This window comes from Phalacrocorax carbo, chromosome 14, assembly GCF_963921805.1.
Source record: "Phalacrocorax carbo chromosome 14, bPhaCar2.1, whole genome shotgun sequence".
In the NCBI taxonomy this organism is placed as follows: domain Eukaryota; kingdom Metazoa; phylum Chordata; class Aves; order Suliformes; family Phalacrocoracidae; genus Phalacrocorax; species Phalacrocorax carbo.
Genome location: NC_087526.1, coordinates 7419634 through 7424247, shown reverse-complemented (window position 1 = coordinate 7424247; position 4614 = coordinate 7419634).

Genomic DNA, 4614 nt, shown 5'->3' with positions numbered 1-4614 from the left:
CTTTATAGGGAAAAAACCAAGAAAAAGGAGGGGGTGAGGCCGCCGTGAGGAGAAGCGCAGGCCTCCCCGCCCCGCCACGCCAGCCGGGCACCAGCACCTCCTGCCCCCCTCAGGGACCGCCCGCTGCGACAGCCCGGGCCGGGGGGAGCCGGGCCCAAGCGGAGCCGGCGCTGAGGCGCCGCCAACGAGGCCGGCCTGCCCGCCCCGCCGAGCGGGGGCTGTCGGGGCCGAGCCGCGCCGAGAGAGCGGGGCGCAGCCCGCCCGGGGAAGGTGACGAAGGCAGCCCGGTAACGCACCGGCCGCCCTGACGCGGCAGGACCACTCCCGGTGCCGGTGCCGGTGCCGCTCCCGATCCCGCCCGGCGCCTCACGGCGCAGTCCCCGCCCCCGCCGCGGCCGGCGACGTTGCAGGGCCGTGAGGCATTGTGGGTACCCGCCTTAACCCGCTGCCGCCCGGCGCGGGAGCGCGGAGGCCACGTAGAATACTGCATTATCGGACTTTATATACTCAAGGGAGAAGAAATGGATTTGTTTCAACCAAGTAAAACCGAAATGAAGCTTAACAGTGAACGTCTGCCTGTGCTCTGCTCACTTCAGTTCCACACCGAAAAACCAACACTGCGTGGCTTAGCATGAGGGAAGGTTGTCCATCAAGTTGGGTTATGTCAAATTACGGGGTGTTTTTCAGTCAGTTGAGGCGGGGTTTGGCACTAAGGCCGCACGTTTCACCTGGGCCGGGAGAGCAGGCTGAGGGGCTGGGGTGAAACTGCAGCCGAGACCTGGTGCAGTGCAGGAGGACACCTCCATGCATCGCCCTCCAGAGACACCCCAAAGGTGAGGGTGTGCGGGAGGACGCCTCCGTCCGTCGCCCTCCAGAGACACCCCAAAGGTGAGGGTGTGCGGGAGGACGCCTCCGTCCGTCGCCCTCCAGAGACACCCCAAAGGTGAGGGTGTGCGGGAGGACGCCTCCGTCCGTCGCCCTCCAGAGACACCCCAAAGGTGAGGGTGTGCGGGAGGACGCCTCCGTCCGTCGCCCTCCAGAGACACCCCAAAGGTGAGGGTGTGCGGGAGGACGCCTCCGTCCGTCGCCCTCCAGAGACACCCCAAAGGTGAGGGTGTGCGGGAGGACGCCTCCGTCCGTCGCCCTCCAGAGACACCCCAAAGGTGAGGGTGTGCGGGAGGACGCCTCCGTCCGTCGCCCTCCAGAGACACCCCAAAGGTGAGGGTGTGCGGGAGGACGCCTCCGTCCGTCGCCCTCCAGAGACACCCCAAAGGTGAGGGTGTGCGGGAGGACGCCTCCGTCCGTCGCCCTCCAGAGACACCCCAAAGGTGAGGGTGTGCGGGAGGACGCCTCCGTCCGTCGCCCTCCAGAGACACCCCAAAGGTGAGGGTGTGCGGGAGGACGCCTCCGTCCGTCGCCCTCCAGAGACACCCCAAAGGTGAGGGTGTGCGGGAGGACGCCTCCGTCCGTCGCCCTCCAGAGACACCCCAAAGGTGAGGGTGTGCGGGAGGACGCCTCCGTCCGTCGCCCTCCAGAGACACCCCAAAGGTGAGGGTGTGCGGGAGGACGCCTCCGTCCGTCGCCCTCCAGAGACACCCCAAAGGTGAGGGTGTGCGGGAGGACGCCTCCGTCCGTCGCCCTCCAGAGACACCCCAAAGGTGAGGGTGTGCGGGAGGACGCCTCCGTCCGTCGCCCTCCAGAGACACCCCAAAGGTGAGGGTGTGCGGGAGGGCGCCTCCGTCCGTCGCCCTCCAGAGACACCCCAAAGGTGAGGGTGTGCGGGAGGGCGCCTCCGTCCGTCGCCCTCCAGAGACACCCCAAAGGTGAGGGTGTGCGGGAGGGCGCCTCCGTCCGTCGCCCTCCAGAGACACCCCAAAGGTGAGGGTGTGCGGGAGGACGCCTCCGTCTGTCGCCCTCCAGAGACACCCCAAAGGTGAGGGTCTGCGGGACAGAAAGGGCTGCTCCGCAGCAGCTGGGGGCATGTGCCAGGAGAGCGCATTTGTGCCATTGCTAATTTCTTTTTAATAATAACTGCAGACACTCCAGAGCAATGCTTTAACATTTACATATGAATCCCACAGAGGCAATATGCTGCTCATTTTCAGTACAACTCCTAGCCTGGCCTTCGTACTTAATAAGTAGGCTATTATCTTACTATCAGTGCACAGGAGATTAACAAAAGCCATTTTCATTACCATTAATGGTAGCTACATACATAACCCCCTTGCATCCATGAGAAGATAATGGGCCCTTAAATGTGCGTGCGTATGAAGGACAGAGGGAGGGGTACGAAATACAAAGGAAACTCGGCTTAAATAATTTGCTCTTCCAGTTAAGGAGAATGTGTTCTCTTCTGATAAGCACCATTATTTTCTGGTAAACATGAACTAATGGGCAATGAGGTTCCCATTATACAGATGCTGTATTATAGGGTCTAATGAGAATATTAATCTTAGTTTTTCCATATAATTGGTAGATAGTCCCGGGACTGGTGTTGGCGGTCGATGTGCAGTGGGTCTGGAAGGGTGCGCGTTGCACATTCGATACTGGCGCTCACAGCCTCAGGGGAGCAGTGTTGGGCAACATTTTTCATCCGTTGTGCTGCAGGGCCAGGAGGCTGATGCCTCCCACGGTCTTAATTTACCAAACATGCATGTTCAGGCTCTGGGCAGCAAACTCTTGCAGTGGCAGCTTTGTCTTTCTGGGATCGGAATTGCTATCACCAAAGAAGCACAAAATAGTGCTTTTGTTTTCACTGTAGTAATAATATTGCAGTTTGCCCTGAGCCAGGACTCATCTGTAACCAGTGAGCAGCACAGACTTACCTACGTGAGTGCAGGCTACAGGATGGGACTATCTGGTTTTCAATAAGAATGCAGGGAAGCCACAGACATTTGCCTTCCTTAGCAAGCAAATAAATGCACGCCATTCCCTGGCACGTCCAGTTTGCTCTGTTCCCGGAATTTGGGATGGGTGCATAGCTCTCTTCCCATCTCTGCAATGTGTGACAAATATCTATTCTAAGAAAATAGATAATGCCAACACGAAACATTTACAAAGGCATCCTGCATTGTATTTCCTACTTCTTCCTTTTCTCTAGCTGTGAATTGATTCTTGCTGGAAACTAAATTACAATTATTTTTAGCACAATTGCCATTGTTGTAATTGTTATGCCCACTGTCAAGCACATATGAAATGTGACGATAAGGAACAAATTACAGGATAAAATAAAAATATGTCAGGCACAGGATCTCTGAGCTGTTTCTCACGTTGAGATTTTTCAGATAGAAATAATTTTACTTGGCTACAAAAGCATAATACTCACACACGTAAAGGGTAGTCCGATTTGAGAGCACAGAAAACAACCAGAGCCCAGTTCTGCAAAGATTTCATGAATATATGCGTCATAATTGCAGTGAAGAAGACTAATAGCGAGTGAAAGCTTATTAAAATAACCTACCTAGTGTGCAATTTTGCTTGTAATTAATGATTTTGAATTATGGCTTTGAAACTTCTTAGGTAAAAAATAAAAGTCTCTGGAACAGGATTTAAGACAAAGAGCATTTATTTTCACTCTTTCCTCTTTTACAGATTCCCAAACCCCTTCTAAGCTATTAATAAGACTTGATTTTGGCTATTAAATATCGCAGTGTCTGACATAAATGAAGTGGCATTACCACTCAGTTTAAATTGCACAAAAATACCTGAAAAATTCTCTTCTAGAATAGCTGGCAGCATGAGCTTCAAATATTAAACAAATAAGAGAAACAACAAAACCCTATTTTGACTTGTTTATTAATACCTCTCTGGGTTGAACGCAATACTCAGTACTAGCAGCACTTGTGGACTGAGGAGCCATAGATTTTTTATTGCCTTTTTCCCTCCCCAACACACCTGAGATTAGCCACTATATCAGAGTAATGTGCAGGATGTCACAATGCTTAAATTGAGGGGGAACAAGAAGAAATGTAGATACCCTTGTTAGATAAATCTATTTAATAAATCTGAAGAGCGGGGAGCGAGGAATAGACCTGTTTGCATGATAAATGTCACCATTCAAGTTCTGCGTTGTCATTACTTATGACTTATCTAACTGTGTGAATAATAAAACCCCGAACTCAGCCCCTTTAGCTCCATGAGTAGTCTTCTTAATTGATGGGAATGCGATAAACCCTTTTCTTGGAGGGTTTTTTGGTACTTCTTTGGGTACGTGCTCTGACAGCACCCTGTGAATGGTGAGCAGGTTGTCACCAGGGCCACCAAAGGCTCCATCTCATTTTTAACTCCATAGGCTTGAGCACTCAGAGTGACTTCAAGGGGCGTCTTATTTTTGTAAATCTTGACAGAAGATCATTCCAAATAACATCAGGGCACCTAACAAAAAAATATTAGAAGAGTAATGTGTGAAGTATGTTCTGCTGTGGGATGAAACATCAGCCTAGTTGTTATTAAATGTTTTTTTAAATTATTATTATTTATTATGCTGAATAAATAAGATTTATTATTAACTATAGCATTCAAGGCTATGGCTATTCATTGCATTTGGCAGCTGCAGCATAGCAACCTCACAGTGAATATTGTCATTGGGTTATAGAAATGCCTCATGCACTTCAT